The sequence below is a fragment of the Scyliorhinus torazame genome, chromosome 10 (assembly GCF_047496885.1).
Source record: "Scyliorhinus torazame isolate Kashiwa2021f chromosome 10, sScyTor2.1, whole genome shotgun sequence".
In the NCBI taxonomy this organism is placed as follows: Eukaryota; Metazoa; Chordata; class Chondrichthyes; order Carcharhiniformes; family Scyliorhinidae; genus Scyliorhinus; species Scyliorhinus torazame.
In genome coordinates, this window is record NC_092716.1 from 154,589,364 (window position 1) to 154,601,549 (window position 12,186).

The following is a 12,186-nucleotide window of genomic DNA, read 5'->3' on the forward strand; positions in this document are numbered from 1 at the left end:
CAGCAACTATATGCCAGTCAGTTTGATCTCCGTGTTGGGAAGGCATTTTAAAAACTATAATCTGGGACAACATTTACAGGACTTAGAGAAGTATGAAATAATTAATGAAAGCCAGCACGTATTTATTGAAGATGAGGCAGATTTTTTTGATTAGGTTGCAGAGAGGTTTGATGAGGTTAATGCAGTTGGTGATGTACATGGACTTGCAAAAAGCGTTTGAACTGCCATATGATGGGCTTGTCAGCAAAGTTGAAGCTGATAAAAGGTTGTAAGGATAACCCCAGCAATTACATGCCAGTCAGTTTAACATCAGTAGTTATTTGGGATAGAATTAATAGACACATGGAAAAATATGGGTTGGCTAGCAAGAGCCAGCATGGTTTCTAAAGATTTGCAGGAATGGTTCTGCAGGAATGGTTCTGCAGGAATGGTTCCGCAGGAATGGTTCCAGAGGAAAGAACCTTTGGTTCGAAGGGTAAATTGGCGAGATTGGGACTATTCTCCTTGGAAAGGAGGCTGAGAGGAGATTTGACAGTTGTAGATGAGGAGAAACCTCTGCATTATAAAATGATCAAGAATGAGCAGGCGCAGATTTAAGATGATTTCCAAAGAAACAAATGTGATATAAGAAATAACTTTATCACTCTAGTGTTTTGGGTCTGGAATACACTGCCTGGAAATGTGGTGGAGGCAGGTTAAATTGAAGCATTCAACAGGGCATTAAATGGTTACTTGAATATAAACAACATGAGGATTACAGGGAAAATGTAGGAGAATGGCACAAAGCCATAATGCTTGTTTGGAGAGCCTGTACAGACACAATGGGCCAAATTGCTGCCTCCTGTGCCGTAACAATTATGTGATTCTGTGATTAAAAAGGACAAAAAACGCTTTCATTTGTACAGTCTTGGGAGTTTTTCGCGATCACTGGATATTTCAGCACTTGTAGCCAATGAAGTACTTTTGAAGAGTAGACACAGGAAACAAGGCAGCCAATTTGTGCACAGCAACATACTAGAAACAGCAATTGTGTTTGTGATACAAAGCTGCTTGAGTAACAGGAAGCAGGTGTGGAAAATGTATTTTTAAAAAACATTTTGTTGGACTCTACTAGGGCAACAGTGCGGTTCCCCAGTGTCAGGACTAGGACCGCTCTTCTTGATCTGTAGCAATGACCCAGTGACTTAGGTGTGCAGGACACAATTTCAACATTTGAAGATTACACAATGCTTGGACATATCGTTAACTGAGGAGGAGGATGGTGATAGACTTCAAGAGAACATAAGCTGGTGGAATAGACACGTAGCAGATTAAAATTAATGCCTAGAAGTGTGAAGTGATATATTTTGGTAGGAAAAATGAGGAAAGGCAATACAAAATATAAGGATACAATTCTAAAGTGGGTTCAGGAGCAGAAGGACCTGAGGGTAGATGTACATAAATCGTTGACGATCACGGGGCAGTTTAAGAAAGTGGTTAATAAAGCAAATGGGATTTAATGCTCTATAAATAGGGTGATTGAGTATAATAACAAAGCGGTTATGATGAACGCTTACTCCAACTGTGGCAGGTTTCATATTGTGTCCAAATCTGGTTACCCCACTTTAGGAAGAGTGTGAAGATATTGGAGGGAATGCAGAAAAGATTTAAGAGAATCCTTCCAAGGATGCTGAATTTCAATTAGGTGGATAGATTGTAGAAGCTGGATTGTTCTTCGAGAAGAGAATGTCTTGAGGAGATTTCATAAGAGATGTTCAATAGAATGAAGGGTCTGGAAAGTAGATGGGGAGACCCTGATTTAAGGTGAACGCCAAAGGTGACCAGGGGGAGAAAATGTTTACACAGCATGTGGTTAGGATCGAACGTGTATTTTAAAAATATATATTTTTATTCAAGGCTTTTTACGTATATATGCAAAATATCAGAAGAGCAACACATCAACCTAAACACACATCCACAAATCCCACCCCCTCGATCCTCCTTGAAGAAATCAATGAACACTTTCCACCTCCCTGTGAACTCCTCTACCAACCCTGCAAAGAGAACTTGACTTTTTCCAACCTCAGGAATTGTGCCAGATGGCTCTCCCACACTCCTGCCTTTGATGGCACTGAGTCCCACCAACACAATAGAATCCGTCTCCGGTCTATCAGGGAAGCAAAGGCCAATGCATAAGCCTCTCTCTCCCATCTGAATTCCCGGATTGTCCGACACCCCAAATATCGCTACCTCCGGATTCAGGGTACCCCCACACCCAGAACTGTGGACATAACATTGCAGAATCCCTGCCAGAACCCCCTCAGTCTTGGACACGGCCAGAACTTGTGGACGTGATTCGCAGGCCCCTCCTTGCACACCGCCCACACCTGTCTTCCACTCCCGCAAAGAATCTGCTCATCCTTGCCACCGTCATGTGGGCCCTGTGCACTATTTAAACTGGACGAGGCTTAACCTCGATGAGGATGCATTCATCCTCCACGAGGCTTCCGCCCACGTCTGCATCACCCTCCCAGCTCCTCCTCCCACTTGTGCTTAATCTCCTCCACCGGAGCGCCCTCCCTCTCTATCAATTCCTTGTATACACCGACACCCTTCCCTCCCCTATTTTGTCCTCCGACAACAACATGGGCAGCAGCCCGGGAAGAACGGCACCTGTCTCATGAAATACTTCATCTGCAGGTACCTAAAGTCATTCCCTTTGGCCAACTCCTACAATTCCTCCAACTCCTCCAGCCCAGCGAAGTTGCCCCCTATAAACAATTCCCTAAAATACTCAAGCTCACCTCTGGAACCTCGTACCCAGCCCCACCGCGCAAATATATGGTTGTCGCATATCGACGTACACAATGACATGCCCTCCAGCCCAAAATGTTGCCTCCACTGGCTCCACCCAATAACGCTGACCTCCACAACTGGGCTCATGGAGTACCTGACCGGAAAGAACGGAAAAGGTGCCAACAACCGAGCCCTTGAACACGTTCCTCTACACGACGCTGCCTCCATCCACCCCAAAACATTTGCCACCGGCACCCTGTACAGCAGCCGGACCCAATCCACAAACCCCTTCCCAAACCACTCCAGTACCTCCAAGTACACTCACTCCACCCGATCAAAAGTCTTCTCCGCGTCCATCGCCACCACTACTTAAACCTCCTGCCCTTCCAAGGGCATCATAGTGACGTTAAGTAGCCTCTGCACATTTGCCGATAACTGCCTTTCCTTCAAATATTCCATCTGGCCTTCCCCTATCAGCCCCGGCACACACTCCTCAATTCACGATGCTAGCACCTTCGGCAATAGCTTCACATCAACGTTCAGCAGCGATATTGGGCGGTACGACCCGCACTGCTCCAGCTCCTTATCTATCTTTAACATAAGGGAGATAGAAGTCTGCGACTATGTCGGGGAGAGATCTTGATTGAACCTGCTGCCAGGCACATAACCCTAGCGTTTTGCTACTGCAAATCATCTTCTTAAATCTAACTCTCCTGTCTTCTTTACCCTTACCTTCAACAATAAGTGCAAAGAATTCATGGACTTCTTTATCAATAAGACCGTGACCATTTAATCATCTGCCTCTAATTCACGCTTTCATAGAATCATAGGATCCTCCTATCTCGCCAAATTTCCCATAAAGTTTTCTCGCTGTTCTAGACCCGAACATGTCTTTCTCTAGTTCCTCATGACCTGTACGTGTTTACCTTGTGCATGAGACTGACTTCCTGTTCCCTCGACCCTATTATCACTAAAATGCTGACCACCCAACTTGCCCACCTGGTCCCCGTGTTGGCCGTTGTTGTTACAGTTCTTGACTCGGGTGTTGTCCTTCTCCTTTCATCTCTGCTCTCTCCAAAAAAAACAACTTTCAAATACACAGTCCTTGCAAACTATCGCCCCATCCAAACTCCATTTCCTCAAGTCCTTGAATGTCTTGTTGCCTCTATCTTTCCTGGAATGCCATGTTTGAATTCCTCCCATCAGGTTTCTGCCCCTGTCATAGTACTGAAATTACTCCTATTTAAGTCACATGGCATCCTATTTGACTGTCAAGATCCTAAGCTCGGAATTCCTTCCCTTTTCCCTCTCTAGCTTTTGATTCCTTGACTTAATATCCCCTCATGTGGCGCATATATTTTGTTTTAAAATGCTCCTGTGAAGCACCTTGGGATGTTTTCCATTTAAGGCGCACCACAAGTATTAATTGTTTATATTTTTGGGCTGTTTTGGTGAATTATGTCAGAATATATTATGTCAGACCATATAGTGAGTAAAAAGGTATAAATAGCAATTGGACATGTTGCACGGAAACCCTGATGTTCACACACCTTGGAAATTGATTTGATTAGGATTTCAATAGTGAATATCTTTTTACACAATACATATACAATGTACAAAGTGGACTGGAAGAAAAAGCGAATAATAGTAACAAAAGCTAAATCCATGGAGACAATGTCATTGACCATGTGGCATTTCCTCAACTGGGAGCCTACTGTCAAACTTAAATTTCGAGCTCTTAACTCTGAGTTAGAAGGTGAGCACAAATCTAGCTTCACATTCTAGCGCATTAATGAGGGAGCATGTACAGTTGAAGTTCTGTTTTTGATGGCATATTGAACCAAAGGCTCTCTCTGTTCGCTTGGCTGGATTTAAAAGATCCCACAACACTATTTGAAAGAGCAGTCTCAACTCTAGTTGTAAATAGTGTTCTGTATTAATATGCGGCTCTGTTTTATTCTTTATTGTGCTGAGCCACTTCACTTCACTTTAATTAATATGTAAACAATGGGGGAGACAGTGACATTCATGTCACTGAACAAATAATTTAGAGGCCCAGGTTTATGCTTTGGGGGTACACATTTAAATCTCACCATGGCAGGTAGTGGAATTCAAATTCTATTAATAAATCTAGAATGAAAAGCTATGCTCAGCGATGGTAACCATGAAACCATTGCCATTTTATTTTAAGCAATTTTTTTAATGGGATATGGGCTTCACTGGTTAGGCTAGCATTTGTTGCCCATCCCTAACTACCCTTGAGAAAGTGATTGTGAGCTGTCTTGAACCGCTGCAGCCCATGTGGTGTAGGTACACCCACTCTGCTATTAGGGAGAGAGTTCCAGGGTTTTGACCCAATGACAGCGAAGGAACAGTGATATATTTCCAAGTCAGGATGGCGAGTGACTTGGGGAACTTCCAAGTGGTAGTATTCCCATATATCCGTTGCCCTTGTCCTTCTAGACGGTTGTGGGTTTGGAAGGTGTTACCTCAGGAGCCTTGGTGAGTTCCTCCAGTGCATCTTGTAGATGTTTCACACTGCTGCAACTGTGGATTGGTGGTGGAGGGAGTGAATGTTTGCAGAAGGGGTGCCAATCAAGTGGGCTGCTTTGTCTTGGATCGTGTCAAACTTCTTGAGTGTTGTTGGAGCTGCACTCATCCAGGAAAGTGGGGAGTATTCCACCACACTCCTGTCTTGTAGATGGTGGATAGGCTTTGGGGAGTCAGGAGGTGAGTTACTTGCCTCAGGATTCCTAGCCTCTGACCTGCTATGTAGCCACAGTGTTTATATGACAAGTCCAGTTCAGTTTCTAGTCAATGGTAACCCCCAGGTTGTTGATAGTGGGGGATTCAGTGATGGCAATACCATTTGAGTGTCCAGCCGCAATTGTTTGATTCTCTCTCATTGGAGATAGTCATTGTCTGTAGATGTGTGAAGCGAATGTGACTTGACACTTGTCAGCCCAAGCCTGGATATTGTCCAGGTCTTAGAATAAAAGAATCCCTACAGTGCAGAAGGAAGCCATTCAGCCCTCTGAAAGAGCACCCTACCTAGGCCCAATACCTCTCTCTATCCCCGTAACCTCGTCTAACCGTTGGGAACTTGGGGACGATTTAGCATGGCTAATCAATCTAACCTGCATATCTTTGGACAGTGGGAGGAAATCGGAGCATCGGAGGAAACCCACATAGACATGGGGAAAATGTACAAATTCCACCCTTGTTGCATTTGCACGTGGACTGCTTCAGTGTCTGAGTCGTCGTGAATTGTGCAATCATCAGCGAACATCCCCACATCTGACCTCATGTGGAAATGAAGGTCACTGATGAAGCAGCTGAATATGGTTGGACCGAGGCCATTACCCTAAGGAACTCTTGCAGTGATGTCCCGGAACTGAGATGACTGACCTCCAATAACTACAACCATCTTCCTTTGTGCTGGGTATGACTCCAGCCAGTGGAGAGATTTCCCTCTGATTTTCGTTGACTCCAGGTTTGCTTGGGCTCTTTGGTGCCATACTTGTTCAAATGCTAACTTTTAAAAAAAATTTAGAGTACCCAATAATTTGTTTTCCAATTTTAGGGGCAATTTAGCATAGCCAATCCACCTAACCTGCTCATCTTTGGGTTGTGGGAGTGAAACCCATGCCGACATGAGGAGAATGTGCAAACTCCACGGACAGTGATCCAGGGCCGGGATTCGAACCCGGGTCCTCAGCGCTGCAGTCCCAGTGCTAACTACTGCACCACATGTCGCCCCCGATCAAATGCTAACTTGATGTCAAGAGTAGTCACTCTCGTCTTGACTCTTGAGTTGAAATCTTTAGTCCATGTTTGATCCAAGGCTGTAATTAGATTAGGATTTATCCTTGTGGAATCCAAACTGAGTCAGTGAGCAGGTTATTGCTAAGTAAGTGCTGCTTGATAGCACTGCTGATGACCCCTTCCATCACTTTACTGATGATTAAAGAGTAGACTGATAGGGCAGTAATTGGCTGGGTTGAAATTGTCCTGCTGTTTATATAGGACCTACCTGGCAATTTTCCACCTTGCTGGGTAGATGCTAGTGTTGTAGCTTACTGGAACAGCTTAGCTAGAGGTGCAGCAAGTTCTGGACCACATCTTCAGTATTGCCAGAATATTGTAAAAATCCATTGCTTTTGCAGTGCCCTGTGCCCTCAGCTGTTTCCTGATATCACGTGGAGTGAATTGAATTGGCTGAAGACTGACATTTGTGATGCTGGGTACCTCTACAGGAGGTCAAGATGGATCATCCACCCGATTATTCAGGCTGAAGATTTTGGCGAATGCTTCAGCCTTAACTTTTATGCAGATGTGCTGGGGTCCTCCATCATTGAAGATGGGGATATTTGTGGAGCCTCCTCCAGTGAGTTGTTAATTGCCATTGATGGCTGGGTGTAGCAGGACTACAGAGCTTGTATCTGATCTGTTGGTTGTGGGATCTCTCAACTCTGACTATCACTTGCTGCTTATGCTGTTTGGTATGCAAGTAGTCCTGTTGTAGTGTCACCAGGTTGACACTTTATTTTTAGGTATGCCTGGTATTGCTCCTCGCATGTGTAGCCACCTAAAATGGCTGATTCCCTATTAATTTGGCCAAAACCCGATTTAAAATGGCTAACCGAAAAGGCTGATGGGAAAAGCAGCCAACAGGACACAAACGGACAGCTGCAGACAGAATAGCGTATTCGGCTCTGGGGAAGTCGGCCCAGATCGATACTCAAGACTATTAGCAGCACATCAACCCAGACATCTGCAGTTTAATTGGCTATCCCCGGGAACAATTGCAACATATTAGCAATTGAATGCTGGGTCAGACCTGTCGGCGCCTGCAGTGGCCGAAACAAAGACAGGTGAACGACCACCCCCCGATCGAGGAATCGCCCCATTATTGGAGCATATCGAACCCAGTGATTGGGAACAAGTCCAATCACTTGGGACTCAGGGTCAAGGGCTGCCCTGAGAGGCGGGAAGCCCCTGGGCCCTATAAAGTGAGGGGCCAAGTTCCGATCTCTCTCTCTCTCTCTCCCTTCTTCTCCTGCTCGCGACCTTCGCAAGAACATTGACCAGAAACTGTAAGTTTGACTCCAGCGATCGCTACCCGATAAAGACTCCTAGCCATCGACCCGTATCAGCCTTTTGAATCCCGCGGGCCAGATCCGATTCGATAAGCCATTCATTTCCCTGACCTGGTGGGCCCTTCCTAAAGTTAAGTATTGGCCAGTAGTGGTAGGTTTCGATATAGATAGTAGGATTATTGTGTAAGCATTAATTGTTGTATATAATAAATGACCGTTGATTTAAATCTTACTAAGCGGTGTGCTGACTTGTTAATCATAACTCGAGCTTGAACCACGTGGCGGTATCAGAAAGATACCTGGCGACTCGTGAGCAAAGGTGACATAATCAGAGGTAATAAAACTAAGGCTAAAAAGAGCAACACATGCCATCCTGCAGCCTCATTCAATCAGGGTTGATCCACCTGCTTGATGATAAAGTTAAGAGTGTGGGAATTGCAGATTGTGGTTGAGTACAATTCTGCTCCTGCTGATGGCCTACAGCGCCTCATGGATGCCCAGTATTGAGTTGCTAGAGCTGCTCAAAGTCTATCCCAGTTAGTCCACACAACACAATGGAGGGTATCTCTGGGTGGCACGGGAGCACAGTGGGAACCACAGTTGCTTCACAGCTCCAGGGTCCCAGGTTCAATTCCTGGCTTGGGTCACTACGGAGTCTGCACGTTCTCTCCATGTCTGCGTGGGTTTCCTCCGGGTGCTCCGGTTTCCTCCCACAGTCCCAAAAGGCGTGCTGTCAGGTGAATTGGATATTCTGAATTCTCCCTCTGTGTACCTGAACAGGTGCCGGAATCTGGCGACTAGGGGCTTTTCATCATAACTTCATTGCCGTGTTAATAAGCCTACTTGTGACAATAAAGATTATTATTATTATAATCTTTATTGTCATAAGTATGCTTACATTAACACTGCAATGAAGTTGCTGCGAAAAGCCCCTAGTCGCCCCATTCTGGCGCCTATTCGGGTACACAGAGGGAGAATTCAGAATGTCCAATTCACCTAACAACAAATCTCTCTGGACTTGTGAGAGGAAACCGGAGCACCCGGAGGAAACCCACGCAGACACTGGGAGGTTGTTCAGATTCTGCACAGACAGTGGCCCAAGCCGGGAATCTAACCTGGGAGCCTGGTGCTGTGAAGCAACATTGCTAACCACTGTGCTACTGTTCCGCCCACATTATCAATGTGAAGATGGGACTTTTTCTCTGCAAGGACTGTGCGGTGGTCACTCCTACTGATACTATCATGGACAGATTGATCTGCAGCAGGCAGGTTGGTGAGGATGAGGTCAAGTTTATTTTGCCCTCTTCTTAGTTCCCTCATCACCTCCGTCCCAGTCTAGCAGATGTGTTATTTTAGGTCCCGATCAGCTTGGTTTGTGGTGCTGCTACTGAGCCACTCTTGGTGATGGACATTGAAGTTCCCTACCCAGAGTACACTCTGTTCTCTTGCCACCCTCCATGCGTCCTCCCAAGTGGTGTTCAGCATGGAGGAGTATTGATTCATTTTCTGAGGGGGGGAATGGTACGTGATAATCAGCAGAAGGTTTCCTTGTCCATGTTTGACCTGGTGACTTCATGGGATCCAGGGTCGATGTTGTGAACTTGCAGGGCAATTCCCTCCCGACTGCTTGGCCTGGTGGGACAGTTGGGATATCCACTAATGGTGATAGTGGTGCCTGGAACATTATCTGTAAGGTATGATTCTGTGAATATAATTGTCCCGGGCTGTTCCTTGATTAGTCTGAGACAGTTCCCCAAATTTTGCCTCAAGCCCCCAAGTGTTATTAAGGATGACTTTGCAGTGTTGACAAGGCTGTGTTTACCATTGTCATCGGTCAATACTAGGTGGTCTGTCAGGTTTCGTTCTTTTTCCAACTGAAACCCAAGCAGACATGGGGGAGAAGTGCAGACTCCGCACAGACAGTGACCCATGACAGGAATCGAACCCGAGTCCCTGGAGCTGTGAAGGAACAGTGCTAACTACTGTGCTACCATGCCACCCATCAGATGGCCAGAGACTCAAGTGGCCACTACTTATTGGACTGGATCTCACAACAGAATCTGCTAGAGAGGGCTAATCAGGAGAGTCCAGAGCAGTGCTGGTGTGAGCTCTGCACAGAGCTCCAGGGCCTGTGGTTAACAGCCTACAAAAGAAATTTAACTGGACAGCATGGTGGCGCAGTGGTTAGCACTGTATTCCTCATGGTGCCGAGGTCCCAGATTCGATCCCGGCTTTGGGTCACTGTTCGTGTGGAGTTTGCACGTTCCCCCGGTGTTTGCGTGAGTTTTGCCCCCACAAAAAAAAAGAAGAAATTTAACTCCGGAATATAAAGATGATTTCTTTTTTTTTTTAAATAAACATTTTATTGAGGTATTTTTGGTATTGTAACAACAACAAAATAAACAATGTACATGAAACTATGAACAGTGTGCAAAAGCCGTCTCCCTTCCTTACAGGTCCCACCTTTATTAAGTCCCTACTCCAAGCTAAACTAACCCCCCCCCCCTTCTGTGATGATAAATTTTCCGCGAAGAAGCCGACAAACGATTGCCACCTCTGGGTGAACCCTAACAGTGACACTCTCAAGGCAAACTTGATTTTCTCCAAACAGAGAAAGCTAGCCATGTCCGATAGCCAGGTCTCCGACTTCGGGGGCTTTGAGTCCCTCCAAGCTAATAGTATCCATCTCCGGGCTACCAGGGAAGCAAAGGCTAGAACGTCTGCCTCTTTCTCCTCCTGGACTCCCGGGTCTTCCGACACCCCGAAAACCGCCATCTCTGGATTCAGTGCCACCCTTGTTTTTAACACCATGGACATGACATCTGCAAACCCCTTTCAAAATCCCCTAAGCTTCGGACATGTCCAGAACATGTTGTGGACATGGTTCGCTGGTCCTCCTGCACATCTTGCACACCCGCCTTCCACCTCAAAGAATCTGCTCATCCGGGCCACTGTCATGTGAGCCTGATGAACGACCTTGATGAAGATGATTTCTTGAGGTACGGTTTTGTCAATTGTTCCAATGCAAATAAGGATGTAAAGCCCATGTGTGTAGCACGGTAGCATTGTGGATAGCACAATTGCTTCAAAGCTCCAGGGTCCCAGGTTCAATTCCCAGCTTGGGTCACTGTCTGTGCGGAGTCTGCACATTCTCCCTGTGTCTGCGTGGGTTTCCTCTGGGTGCTCCGGTTTCCTCCCACAGTCCAAAGATGTGCAGGTTAGGTGGATTGGCCATGCTAAATTGCCCATAGTGTCCAAAAATTGCCCTTAGTATTGGGTGGGGTTATGGGGATAGGGTGGAGGTGTTGACCTTCGGCAGGGTGCTCTTTCCAAGAGCCGATCAGACTCTATGGGCCGAATGGCCTCCTACTGCACTGTAAAATTTTATGTAAATCTGTGTATTATATGCAGGGAAATACTGGGAAATGCGAAGAGAAGTTTCAGATTTTGAAAGAGAAGTGGTGAGTGAAAAATTCCTTTTGAGGTTAAGGCTGCAAAGTCTGTTAACTTACAGCTGACTCCAATTTAAAAGTCTATGTTGCTGTAGCAGACCTGTGACACCACATTAAAAACACTCCAAAAGCCCATGAGGCTTTCAACATTCTGGAGTAGCATCTCGCAAGAGAATTCAGTGCTGAGTAAAACATGCATTTTGTTGGCGTTGCCCTTCTTGACGACCTACATGTGTGAGGTTGAATTTTCCATTTTCATAAAGATGAAGATGGCACAAAATAACTGGCTGGAGCCTGTGTCTATGAGCTCATTTTCCCCTCTTCCTTCGAACCTGATTCAAGCAAGGTCATTAGGACCAAGCAGGCTTCCCTTTTGCATTAAAGCTAAACAAACATGGCGTGGGTCCCAAAGGTCTCCCAGCGTGGGTTGCGAAAGTTGGTTGGTTGGCAATAGTGGGTCCTGGGGAAAAGAAGTTTGAAAAACACTCTGCTACACCATTTCAGAGGGCGTTGAAGAGTCATTTCTGTGGATCTGGAGTCAGATATAAACCAGACTGCAGACTAGTGAACCAGCTGCGGTTTTGCAACAATTGACAATGATTGCATGTCATTATTTTTAATTCCAGATATTAATTGGATTCTATTTCCTCCATCTTCCGTGGCAGGATTCAAACCCGGGCCCCCAGACTATTACCCTGGGTCTCTGGATCATCAGTCCGGTCACGATACCACGATGCCACCACCTCCCCTTATTTGTTATTGTGAAAACCTATCTGGTTGACCAGTGCCATTTAGAGAAGGAAATCTGCCGTCTTTACATGGTCTGGCCCCAGTGTCACTTCAGACCCAAAGCAATGTCC

General features: G+C 45.8%; 1 protein-coding gene across 4 annotated transcripts in view; it reads left to right on the forward strand.

Annotated features, from left to right (window-relative positions):
- The window catches only part of LOC140430984 (PHD finger protein 21A-like), a 594,207-nt gene that overhangs the window by 133,998 nt on the left and 448,023 nt on the right, over positions 1 to 12,186 (forward strand). The window lies entirely within an intron of this gene.